The following is a 14,017-nucleotide window of genomic DNA, read 5'->3' as shown; positions in this document are numbered from 1 at the left end:
CTCCCGGCGGCTAGTGAAGTTATTTAAAATCCGCCACATCCCACGTTGAATCCACTGTTGTTTTTTCAAAAGTAAAAATGCATACGCACATTTAAAAAATGAAATGCTATTTATCCCTTTATCTATATATTTTTCAAAGGGGAAACGCACGCATTTGAAAAATAATAGATAAAAGAATAAATAACATTGTTTTTCTTAAAAAAAAATACATTAAAGGATACAAGATAGATACAGAAGATAGCCCTGTTTGGTAAAAGACCAAGTCGATATTATGGGAAGAACAGTTCAAATAAGCAAAGAGAAACAGTCCATCATTACTTTAAGACATGAAGGTCAGTCAATCCGGAAAATTTCAAGAACTTTGAAAGTGTCTTCAAGTGCAGTTGCAAAAACTAAAACTGGCTCTCATGAGGACCACTACAGGAAAGTAAAACCCAGAGTTACCTCTGCTGCAGAGGATTAATTCATTTGAATTAACTGCACCTCAGATTGCAGCCTAAATAAATGCTTCACAAAGTTCAAGTAACAGACATCTCAACATCAGCTGTTCAGAAGAGACTGTATGAATCAGGCCTTCATGGTTGAAATGCTGCAAGGAAACCACTACTAAAGTACACCAATAAGAGAATAGACTTGCTTGGGCCAAGAAACGAGCAATGGACATTAGACCTGTGGAAATCTCTCCTTTCGTCTGATGAGTCCAAATTTGAGATTTTTGGTTCCAAGCACTGTCTTTGTGAGAAGCAGAGTAGGTGGACGGATGATCTCTGAATGTGTGGTTCCCACTGTGAAGCATGGAGGAGGAGGTGTGATGGTGTGGGCGTGCAACTAGCTACATTGTTTTCATCACATTTATTTAATATTTCCACCCCTGTAAACATTATTGCCTGATGACGTGCTCGTGGAGGAGAGACTCATTTCATACAAGCACAGTTGTTTCTGCGTTTCCTCTCCTCACTACTGCTTGATTACCTCTTTTCCAAAGGAAGCGAGGAGAATCATGTTAAGGGTATAACACGACTCAGGACAAGACCCAGATGCAGACACAGGAGGCAGAAAGTTTGAATCTCAGATATTTATTACAAAACAGGGGGCATGCAAATGGCAGGTCCAGGGCAGGCAGAGGTCAGTAATCCAAGGCAGCGTCAATAAGGGACAGAAAGGCAGGCAGGCTCAGGGTCAGTACAGGCTGAATGGTCAGAACCGGGAGGACTAGAAAACAGAAACTAGAGATACTGGAAAACGGAAAAACACGCTTGTAATACTTGACAAGACGAATTGGCAGCAGACCAACAGAAAACGCAGGTTGATAACAGGGGATAATGGGAGAAAATTGGAGATTGTGGAGACAAGCACAAGACAGGTGAAAAGATCAGGGTGTGACAGGGTATGCTTGTCACTGGCAGGGACTGGGGAGTTTGTCAAAATCAAACACATATGAAAGGAGCAAAGTCAAAATAAACATTTAGAGGAAATTGCCTCAGTTTTGTAAATACCTAACCCTGGGGACAGTTTTATTTTTCAGTAGGACAATTACACACATTTTAATGCCAAAGACACATCAGAATTGATTGCTAATACATGTTGAGTGTTCGCGAATGGTCCAGTCTTAGTCCTGACTTAAATCTGTTTGAAAAATCAGAGAGAAGTTTTGAATTTTGCTGTCCATCAATGACACCCGATTAAATATAGCTTGAGACATTTTTATAAAATCAATGGATATATGGGATTGACCGGCTCAAACTGGTTTTATGTAGCAAAATGTCAAATTGTGTTCATTAGATTGGATAAAAGTAGAGTCTCAGAGCTACAAAATGGTATATTGTGCACTGTATTTTTGAGGAACATGGGAAAGTAAATATGTTTTGAAAGTTGATGAACTTGTAATCTCACTTTTGAGAAAATGGCCTTTGAATGTTTTGGTACCTTGTGAAGAGCTCTTCTTTGTCTACACACTTTCAGCATCGTTCACACTCTCTTACGCTTTAGCCCCACCCATCTTGTTTCCCTCTTGGAGCGTTCAGAGCGCACACTTGACGCTCTGGCCGATGATTTGTTTACTTCTGGATAACATGACAACAGCCTAACCAGCTGTTCTGGCAACAATTTCATTACACTTTTTTGCCAACGTTTACTGACACTGGCCATATTCAACGGGTGTTGTGCGTTCGTAAATTCATTAGTTATTCTGCGCTCTGGCATTCTGAATTTACGAACGCACCCGAAATGGTTGCTTTGATATTGGAGTCTTTTGTTAAGACATGTAGCTAGCTAGGTAAACAATAAACCTAGCTAGGTAAACAACGTGTAAGATCGTACACGTCACATAACGTTAGCTAGCGAGCCAGCCAGCTAACGTTAGCTAGGTAAACAACAATGAACATAGTGCCAAATCATGTCGTTACTACCCTGCATGAATCTGCTGGGAGCTAACCAACCAGGTTAAACGTTAGCTAGCTAACATTAGGCTTTAACTAGCCAAGCAAACGGCTCTGGGATATGAATAATATCTTCATACACGTAATGTTAGCTAGGGAGCCAGCCAGCTATCGTCAGCTAGCTAGCTAACAGTACACTTTAGCTTGAAATGAAACCACTTTCTGTCAAAATTTGAAATGTGTAACAGCTGAAAATGTAGCTAGCCAGACTATCTTACCCATGTCCATCATTATGCAATGGACGCGTCTCCCTGTCATGGATGCCATGCCATGGTTGCCCTTAGTTTAAAGATGTAATCCGGAGACAGCTGTTTTCTCCATCTCTTTAGCTGTCATACTCTAATTCCACTGATTTCAAAACTTGATCCTCCAGAAAGTGGAGATCAACACGTATGCAGCTCCACTACACGATATATTTTTTAAAAAGCAGCGTTCAACAGGATTACCAACACAGACTGACCAGCTCAAATAGAGAGAAGCCTTCTATATGGTAGACCAATCTGAACTCCTCTCTCGGCATGTCCAGCCCACTCATTATCTCAGCCAATCATGGCTAGTGGGAAGGTTGCTCACTTTTTCTGTGGCTTAACCAACTAGGCTCGTAATTTAACATTTTAATTCGTATTTACAGATGGCATACACGTTTGTTATTAAGGCACATGAAAGTTCACATGTTCCAGAAGGCATTTCTGACAAAAACTTATTTTGATTCATGAAAAAGTAAGTTTACAGTCAAATGGCTCTCCTGTGAAGTGGTGACCCGAGACATATGTCTAGTTTCCTGAAATGGGTCACATATGTTGACCTAATAGTTGATAGAATCAAAATGTTTCACAACTATAATGGCCGCCAAAGATGCCGCCACCAAGTATCGGTAGGAATAAAATCTAATTTAATATTTTTTAAATTTAATTTTAAGGCAGTAAAATGGAAGGACTGTGCAAGGGACTTTCACTAGGTACCGTATCTAGCTGCTATTCTGTTACATCTTTATATCAGACTGTTTGATGTTACTCAGAACAAGCCTATGTATAGTTAAGGCAATTTGAATGATTATTGTATTTTGTTCTTAGTTTCACCCTTTCGCAGTCAAGAAACCTGAGGACAAACGGATATCCTGTCTCCAGATCATTGATGAGGGACAGGTGTTCAGCTGCCTTAGGAATTATACTCAGCTATGTATATGAAGGAAATAACAGGTTCATTCTAAGGTTATATTCACATAATACTTGACAATAACCTCTGATAATGAGTGTAATGATGACTCATAATCAGAAGCTAGCCAACCCCTGATACAGGGGAAAGCTTATCTTCAATTGGATTGCTCATCTATTGAAGGCAACAAAATCCATCACGGGAAACCCAAACTTTTCCTTTCCCCAATCACTTTCTTGTTGTAAAAGGTTCTTTGGTTTGATTTGTTTTTGTAGAGAGGTTAGATATTTTCTCTTCCTCTCCCAGTTAATGCAATTAGTTGAATTTGCAGTAATGGATCAGAGATAGTTGAGTTATGTCAAGGTGAACAATTATCATTTTGAGATGAATAATTAGTGGAATGTAATTAACAGGCTGTATTGAATAGGCGAAGGCACCAACTCTGGCATTTTCAAAGGTGGAGATTTAATCACGGGTGTGTGGTTTTGAGAGACTGTGTATCTCATTGGTTGTGACAACTGTGGGTACTGGGTACTAGGAGATGGGACGGGCTTGGGAGGGAGTGAAGGGGAGCGATGGAGGTTTGGGTGCTGAGTTACAAAGCACTTCCTGTTACCTGGCAGAGCCTGAAATAGCCCAGACGGCAATCACTCACGAATGTCCTGACCAAGGTGAGATAACGGCAGGCCCCAGCCAGGTCTCAGGGTTTCAGTAGAATTGGAGGACAGGGAATGACGGAACTTCCATTACAACATGCATCACCCGGAGATAGAGGCTTCCGATGGGGAAACTACACTTCTTTGTTCATTGTTTTGGTTTCCTCTGAACTTTCATAGTGGCATGTGAAAAATAGTTACTGACCATGTTTCCCCTCTCTCGCTAGGCTTTAAATCCTCACTATTCTATAATTCTCACAATTTGTAATCCTTAGGAGTCTATTGACGCACCCATGAGTGTCAGTTTAAGCTAGAAATATCAGTTTTTTTTGCCTGGGCTAAGTCTCAATCCACTGCAAGCACCTATGTCGGCCTTCCGCATTTGCGGTGGAAGGTGGCTGAGATACAACAGCGTTTGTCAGACCATGAGACATCCCAAAAATTGGTCTTCTCATGAAAACGTTTGTAGCGTCCATTAATATGACCACTGTATGGAAAGATGAGACTCTCACGGATACGATGGTGTTCTCTGTGGCCCCCATGGGCCCCATGGCCCTTGGTCTGAAGGGAACCCATACAAATGAATGGAAGTATGGAGGTAGTTTTGTGCCAATAAAAATAAAGTGTCAAAAAAATAAAAAGACAATATTTTGTGATCTTTCTTATTATCTTAAAGATAAAAACAGACACTTCAAAACCTTATTGCCAATGAGTTATTTTACTGATCTTTGACGTTTTTTGAATGTATTATTCAATGTATTTCTATGGGCTATAAATGTAAAGGCCGGATTCAATATTTTATCAAATCATTTTAAAATATGTTTTTTGATACCTAAAGGGGTCCTTTAATTCTCAATCAAATAGATAAATGATCCATGGTATGACAATCTTAAAACAATTCCATATGTTAGCTTAGTATACCCCCCCCCCCCCCCCCCCCTCAACGTCTTTGATTTTTAGAGATTTTAAACAGTGGCAAGATACAAAAGAAGGAAACAGTACAGTATGCATTTGTTTTACAGCAGCTGTTACGTAATCGTTGAGAGAAATTTCAACATGATGAAAGTGGAAGAGGTTTTCTCTCTGTCCTTGGAGTAACACATAGGCAAAAGTGTCGGAATAAGTACAGAAAACAGAGGAGGAAAGGGCTCCTAAACGCCTCTCTGGTCTACAGGGTCCTATTGAGCATTTCCAGCAGCTCATATTCATCAATCCAGATCCATCAACACATGAAGTAGCACTGTGAGTCTACAGCTTAGAGCAGAATTCTCTCATCCTTCTCCCGTCACGCTTTGTCTGTTCTCCCTTTTTCGACCCACCCTGTACCCCCTTTGAAAAGCAAAAATATGTCCTACATATCTGAGATGGAGATATGGGAAGGGGGAAGGAGCGATTCACAGCCAACTCAAAAGGATGTTGATCACTTGAGTCTTATCGCGGTCTGAGCCAGACCACCCCTTGTGAATTAAAGGAGAAATAGCATCTCGCTCCCTCGTTTTTCATCGGGCCCAGAGATGGTCGTCTGGTCCCTTTCTTCTGGCTCCTGCGCCGAAGAGATAATCCCGGGAACCATTCCGGCTGGCGGAATCCATCTTTCTCTCCGGTCGTAGTGTGGACAGGCCGCCACAGACCTTGGCGTAGGCCAGGTCATCGTCTTGTCAAGTGAACTGAGGCTCACCGACGGAGGAGCTTCACTTTGTTTGGTTACTGTTTGTGTTCACCTTGAGAGATCTTGCAACTAAAGGTGTACAAGACTGGGATTTTTTTAATTTTGTGGATTTACTGTACTTGCAAATGGTTAGGGAAATAGTGTCCATGTACCTTTTATTAGGGAGAAAACAACATTTGTCTTCTCCCAACTGTCTTCCACAGCATGGTAAATTTTTTTTTGTTCAATCACATGTTGTCTTCCCTTCAGATACATTTCATCATGATCTACCCCCACATCAGTGGAGGCTGGTGACTTGACTCATTTAGGAGGATGGGAGACCCACGGTATAGGCACTGAACGCACGGAGATGTCAAAGTGTGTTTTAAAAATCGTCAAAGTCTAATTATTTTAACCTAAAGCATTTAATAAAGACATTTATAGTATAATATTATGGGGAATAGGAATGAGAGGGCTACTTACGCAGTGTTTGGAAGGGACCACAGCAGTGATTGAATGAGGGTATGGCGGGAGTGGCAGGACACAATGCAAATAGTCCGGGTTGCCATGTCATTACCCGTTCAGGAGTCTTAAGGCTTGGGGGTAAAAGCTGTTGAGACATCTCACATCTGTCATCACCATTATGTTGATTAATTAATTCCAGTTAATCATTATGGATTGAAAACGTTTAGGCAGCCTAGCCAGCCCAATTTTGAATATAAACCAAATTTGATCACGTTCACATTTTTTTCCTGACATACAAATGGACCGTAAATACATAACGTTACCAATGAGTTTACCCTGAACAAATGGACAGCGCGCATAGGTTGTATGCATCTGCTCTTATTAGTAGCCTACAGTTGATCAGACTGAAAAATAGTCTCGTTTTCATCCCATACAGTATGTCAGATTTCTAATGTCGAGGTGTAGCCTAGGCTGCTGCAACATTTATATAATGAGTTTTTGCTTGTGTCTGTCCGGAGTGATTATGTGTTATCATCTTTGCTAAATAAATACCGGAGGAAAGTGGAGAGCCTACTTGAGCGCACGCGAAAAAACGCGCTGCGTCAACCTCCCTCTTTAATCTAACTTTTAATGGATGATGCGATGGAAGCTATCAAATCATTCGGAATTGTTTTCAACATCCCAGAAAAGACAGTTGAAAGTTTGATATGTTCAGCAAGTAAAGCATTGTTACGTGCAATTAACTCTGCAACCTCATTGTAGTTTCCTTTGACGGTGGAACGTTCTCTCTCGTAGTGTCCTCTAAAAGCACATTCTTGCATGCCCAAAAACGCAGTGGTGTTGATAAGCCGCTTGAAAACATCCCTGTTCCTGTTTCTTCTAACTTTCTTGTTGTGTCGCGCAGTTTGAATACTCAGACCTTTGACATGATCGATGGAGCTTTTTCCCAGAAGCTTGAGTCTGATGTGGGCATTTATATGCTGCCTGCTGAACAATCGATGTTGTTCAGGTCCCCGTACCCCTCTTTCGCCCCCAGGCTCAGACTTTCCAAAAGCAGGCAAGGCCAGCAATACATGGCGGCTTGATGAAAGGCTCCCTGTTAACCAGCTATACTTTTGATACCAGGTGGTATTGATGAAAGGCTCCCTATAACCAGCTATACTTTTGATACCAGGTGGTATTGATGAATGGCTCCCTGTTAACCAGCTATACTTTTGATACCAGGTGGTATTGATGAATGGCTCCCTGTTAACCAGCTATACTTTTGATACCAGGTGGTATTGATGAAAGGCTCCCTGTTAACCAGCTATACTTTTGATACCAGGTGGTATTGAACGCCTTCACCTTCTCATCCTTCTTCATGAAACTGATCTCAGGCAGAGGTCAACGCTCGCTTTTAATTCTCACCAGGTACCCCAGAGAATGAAAGGGGTTCAACAAAAAAGTCCACAATATTTTCTGCAGCTTTGGCCATTCCACCATTCTGGCGGAGAAAACTGCACACTCGCGCTGATAGCTAGCTAATTACTGAAGTTAGCAATGCTGAATTAAATATTCCACTGACTAGACACAAAAATAAAGTCATACAACCAAGAAAACAATTTATAATATACTTCCTCCGTCTGCTGTAAATTGAAAAAACTAATTTGAAATGAATAATATCCAAAAAATGCTCAACTATCACTTTTCACTTTTAATGTCACCAAGCTTCTCAACACATAGAACCCCCATAATGCTCTGTGGCACAGTCCCAATACAACTCACTAGGTTCATTCTCTGATCCTAATTATATGATTGGATGGACAACATGTCACTTCATACTGCAAAAGTTTTGATTGGTTGGAGGACGTCTTTCAGAAGTGGTCATAATTACCATTACTATGGAAGGGGGTGAGGCCTACGAGCCTCCTAGGTTTGTATTGAAGTCAATGTAGCCAGAGGAGGACGGAAGCTAGCTGTCCTCTGGCTGCACCATGGTGCTACCCCAGACAGTGCTGTTGAAGTTACTGTAGACGATTGCAAAACAGTGTATTTTAATCAATTATTGGGTGACATATGAATATATTTAATACAGTTTTATCTAAAAGGAATACATTTTTTTATGTTTCACTATTTTTATTGTTATGAAATTTCATTGAGGTGGATGGTCCTCCTCTGAGGAGCCTCCACTGTCCCACATGTTGTCTTACCTTCAGGTACATTTCATCCTCTAAAATACATACTCCTCTAAATTTACTCCACTACGCTGGTGTCATAGTGTATTTCGAAGTAGAACGAAGTAGTGTGTTTTTATTTTATAATACGGTACGTATCTAAAATATCACGCAGTCTAGGGATAGCCTGAGATTCACAGGATAGCAGTGTGCATGCTTACCCTCTCCACTCAGCTACTCTCTGTCCCTTCCTCCTTCTGACAGCACATAAAACTGTGACATCCTGAGATCTTCGATGTCATCAACTATAAAGAAGATGAAAGGTAGGGGAATTTGAGGGTGTGGGAAAGGAGAGTAAAGAGGTATGATTTTCTTTTTCATCTTAGAGAAGCTGTATATTTCCTTTGTGAAGGAGCATCTGTCTTGAGGAGATTTAAAGATTTATGAGATATGAATGGAGGGACTGTGCATTCACTGTGAGTGAGTGAGTGAGTGAGTGAGTGAGTGAGTGAGTGAGTGAGTGAGTGAGTGAGTGAGTGTGAGTGAGTGAGTGTGTGAGTGAATGAGTGAGTGAGTGAGTGAGTGAGTGAGTGAGTTAATGAGTCAGTGTGTGAGTCAGTGTGTGAGTGTGTGAGTGAGTGTGTGAGTGAGTGTGTGAGTGAGTTAATGAGTGAGTGTGTGAGTGAGTGTGTGAGTGAGTGTGTGAGTGAGTTAATGAGTGAGTGAGTGAGTGAGTTAATGAGTGAGTGAGTGAGTGAGTGAGTGAGTGAGTGTGTGAGTGAGTGTGTGAGTGAATTAATGAGTGAGTGAGTGAGTGAGTTAATGAGTGAGTGAGTGAGTGAGTGAGTGAGTTAATGAGTCAGTGTGTGAGTGAGTGTGTGAGTCAGTGTGTGAGTCAGTGTGTGAGTGAGTTAATGAGTGAGTGTGTGAGTGAGTGTGTGAGTGAGTGAGTTAATGAGTGAGTGTGTGAGTGAGTGTGTGAGTGAGTTAATGAGTGAGTGTGTGAGTGAGTGTGTGAGTGAGTGTGTGAGTGAGTTAATGAGTGAGTGAGTGAGTGAGTTAATGAGTGAGTGAGTGAGTGAGTGAGTGAGTGAGTGAGTGAGTGTGTGAGTGAGTGAGTGTGAGTGAGTGAGTGTGAATGAGTCAGTGTGTGAGTTAATGAGTCAGTGTGTGAGTTAATGAGTGAGTGTGTGAGTTAATGAGTGAGTGTGTGAGTTAATGAGTGAGTGTGTGAGTTAATGAGTGAGTGTGTGAGTTAATGAGTGAGTGTGTGAGTTAATGAGTGAGTGAGTGAGTTAATGAGTGAGTGAGCATGAATGAGTGAGTGAAGGTGAATGAGTGAGTGAGTGAGTGTGAATGAGTGAGTTAATGAGTGAGTTTGTGAGTTAATGAGTGAGTGAGTATATCCATGCGCGAGAGACAAAGATGATGTTTGTTTTGCAGTGAGAATACCCAGTTTCACATCATTAAGTGGACTCTCTTCACTCTCAAAGAGGGTCGTCTTCTAGCAGATGAAGACCTCTCTAAATTGACGTATGACAGACACAATTGCCATAATAGCTATCAACTCAAGACACAGACGACTCTTTCTCTCTTCGTATCTGTATATTTGACAAATTAGTCTGTATGGTTATGTATGTTTTGCTACTTCTCCATGCTTGGTTTCAGACGAGTGGCTCCAGTCTCCTAATTGGCATATGTTTCACACACTAATGACCCACACCTCGACAAGCTCAGTGTAGAGAGAGGAGACGGCCGCCACCACACAACCTGTTCATAACAACCTGTTCACATCCAAGGTTGTGGTTATGCTCCTCCTCCTACGTATTCCTTAGCACATGTTGGGCTGTTTTCAGCAGAAAGCGAACGTACGAGAAGGTTTTGAAATGGAACACGAAGAAGAGTTGTTTAATTGGGCAAGTTCTGGTGGGTCTTGCATCATTGGTTACAAAAGGGTACTCCTGTTTCCTGATACTGAAAACAACCCAGCAGTCATGGTTGATCATGTTTCTTTTCAAACAGGTTATAGATCCCAAACAGTAACATACAGCTAGCTAAGAATCAATTAATGAAGTAACTCACATTTCAGAGTAGTGGCACTTTCTCCTTATACTCAAAGTCTGGCTATATTCCTGAAGGTCGTCTATGAAGCGCCCACGGACGTGGGCTTCAGAAAATGAAGAATTTGAAAAAGAGAGCGAGAGAGAGAGATTTCTGAAAGGAAGAAAGACCAGAAAAACCTTTCAGTCAGGCAGGGCTGACTTGAGGATAAGAAAAGGAGTCTTTAGTTGATGCTGGAGATAATGAGTTCTCTATTAGTCCAGTCAAAGACACTTTGTAATCGTCTCATTTGGCTTCAAAAGGCCGGTGAAGGACTGGAGAATGTTAATGCAGGTGAGGGTCAAATTGCAGTAGGGCAGAAAGAGAAATGAACAGCCAACTGTATTTTGAGGGCTCTTAGAGGTCAGTGCATGATCTAACGTAAAGTAGGACTTTTATGTTTAATTCTCCGATTCAAAGATTTATGCTTTGTCTAACTTTTTCATACTTAAGTTTTTTTTTTTTTTATCAGCAAAGACTCGAGTCGTAGACTTCATACAGAATACTGCTTCCTACTGACACAAATACACACACAAACATAACAAAATCCATCCCATGTAGCTACTGACTGTAAATTCCCTCACCGTATCTCGGTATCACCCGGTGTGATAATAGCTAAAATAGATTACTAATGCGTCAGGTGTAATCTGGGCGGCAGATTTAAAGGTACATGGCTGTCAAACTGTTGACAGTGTTATGTTTGTGATTCGTTACCGGGGTGAGGGTGAAAGGGGGGCAGCGTTGTTTCTGTGCTCCCCCAGCTGGTGTCACCTCCCTAAAATCAGATAGCAAATGCCAGACATGGTAGAGAGTGGTGAACCTGAAGAGATAGGAAGCTGGCGGGAGCGCACGTCACTGACAGAACGAGGTGATGGCGGAATCCTAATGCGATGCGGTTCGCTGGCGACGTCGACATCCCACATCCCACCCTCCCCACAGCCACCGCCTCCCCACCGACACACACAAAAACAATCCTCAGAAGATCTGGAAGACTAGGCATACCTCATCTTGTCGAGTTGAGGAGAACGAATATACAAAAAGTAGGATGAAACGACATACTGTGGATCGGGTCGGTCGCTCGCTCCCCTCTTCCGTCTCCTCCCCTCCCTCTCTCGACCCTGCGTGGCTCTCGGGTCTCAGAACTCAGATCCATCTCTGTCATCGATGGCTCACAAATCAGTGTGTTTCCACAGACCCGCGGGACAAACGGACACCCTCAAGTCCCCCTCCCTTGAAGATGTATACATGTAAAGGTATAGCTTGCAACCCACACACACACACACACGCATGTGCACATATACTAACACACAATTCATCTTGTCCACATACTGACACGCACAGACAGTAATACGGTACACATACCCACACACACATATTCAATCAATCTTGTACGGTACAGTCGTGGCCAAAAGTTTTGAGAATGATACAAATATTAATTTTCACAAAGTCTGTTGCCTCAGTTTGTATGATGGCAATTTGCATATACTCCAGAATGTTATGAAGAGTGATCAGATGAATTGCAATTAATTGCAAAGTCCCTCTTTGCCATGCAAATGAACTGAATCCCCCAAAAACGTTTCCACTGCATTTCAGCCCTGCCATAAAAGGACCAGCTGACATCCTGTCAGTGATTCTCTCGTTAACACAGGTGTGAGTGTTGACGAGGACAAGGCTGGAGATCACTCTGTCATGCTGATTGAGTTCAAATAACAGACTGGAAGCTTCAAAAGGAGTGTGGTGCTTGGTATCATTGTTCTTCCCCTGTCAAATATGGTTCCTGCAAGGAAACACGTGCCGTCATCATTGCTTTGCACAAAAATGGCTTCACAGGCAAGGATATTGCTGCCAGTAAGATTGCATCTGAAACAACCATTTATCGAATCATCAAGAACTTCAAGGAGAGCGGTTCAATTGTTGTGAAGAAGGCTTCAGGGCGCCCAAGCAAGTCCAGCAAGCGCCAGGACCGTCTCCTAAAGTTGATTCAGCTGCGGGATTGGGGCACCACAAGTACAGAGCTTGCTCAGGGATGACAGCAGCGCAGGTGTGACTGCATCTGCACGCACAGTGAGGTGAAGACTTTTGGAGGATGGCTTGGTGTCAAGAAGGGCAGCAAAGAAGCTACTTCTCTTCTGGAAAAAAATTGTGGACGGACTGATATTCTGCAAAAGGTACAGGGATTGGACTGCTGAGGACTGGAGTAAAGTCATTTTCTCTGATGAATCCCCTTTCCGATTGTTTGGGGCATCTGTAAAAAAAGCTTGTCCGGAGAAGACAAGGTGAGCGCTACCATCAGTCCTGTGTCATGCCAACAGTAAAGAATCCTGAGACCATTCATTGTATGTGGTTGCTTCTAAGCCAAGGGAGTGGGCTCACTCACAATTTTGCCTAAAAACACAGCCATGAATAAAGAATGGTACCAACACATCCTCCAAGAGCAACTTCTCCCAACCATCCAGGAACAGTTTGGTGATGAACAATGCCTTTTCCAGCATGATGGAGCACCTTGCCATAAGGCAAAAGTTATAACTAAGTGGCTCGGGGAACAAAACATCGATATTTTGGGTCCATGGCCAGGAAACTCCCCAGGCCTTAATCCCATTGAGAACTTGTGGTCAATCCTCAAGAGGCGGGTGGACAAACAAAAACCCACCAATTCTGACAAACTCCAAGCATTGATTATGCAAGAATGGGCTGCCATCAGTCAGGATGTGTCCCAGAAGTTAATTGACAGCGTGCCAGGGTGGATTGCAGAGGTCTTGAAAAAAAAGGGTCAACACTGCAAATATTGACTCTTTGCATCATCTTCATGTAATTGTCAATAAAAGCCTTTGACACTTATGAAATGCTTTTAATTATTCTTCAGTATTCCGTAGTAACATCTGACAAAAATATCTAAAGACACTGAGGCAGCAGACTTGGTGGAAATTAATATTTGTGTCATTCTCAAATCTTTTGGCCACGACTGTACACACGTGCTGTAAACACATTTATATGGTTGACAATGACTGCTGTCATGGTTTGGAGAACTTTGCATGATTGACATCCTGCTTACCAAAGTGCTCCAATCACTGCTGTATGTATTTAAATCACCAACATCGTCCCCGCCTCTTCCCTTTCTCCCTCCCTCTTCTCTCATTCCCCCCATCATTTACATTGTCTCTATCCCGGTCTCTGTAGCTTTTTATTGATGGCCATGTTTTTAATTTTGGGGACTGCCTTCGCTTTTCTAGCATCAAAAAAACCCTGCATTCATCTTCGTTCATTTTGAGCCTGAGATTCACCCTCCAAGACGTGCTAATGTCCCACTAGGGAGACTCTGCATTTGCAATTCTGATTAGGGAGACGCACATCTCGCCGCCTGCAATCCGGCACGACGATGCCGACCACTATCTAAATACCCCC

The sequence above is a fragment of the Salvelinus alpinus genome, chromosome 11, assembly GCF_045679555.1.
Source record: "Salvelinus alpinus chromosome 11, SLU_Salpinus.1, whole genome shotgun sequence".
Classification (NCBI taxonomy): Eukaryota; Metazoa; Chordata; class Actinopteri; order Salmoniformes; family Salmonidae; genus Salvelinus; species Salvelinus alpinus.
The sequence above is the reverse complement of the archived record's forward strand: the minus strand, read 5'-3'. Positions refer to the sequence as shown.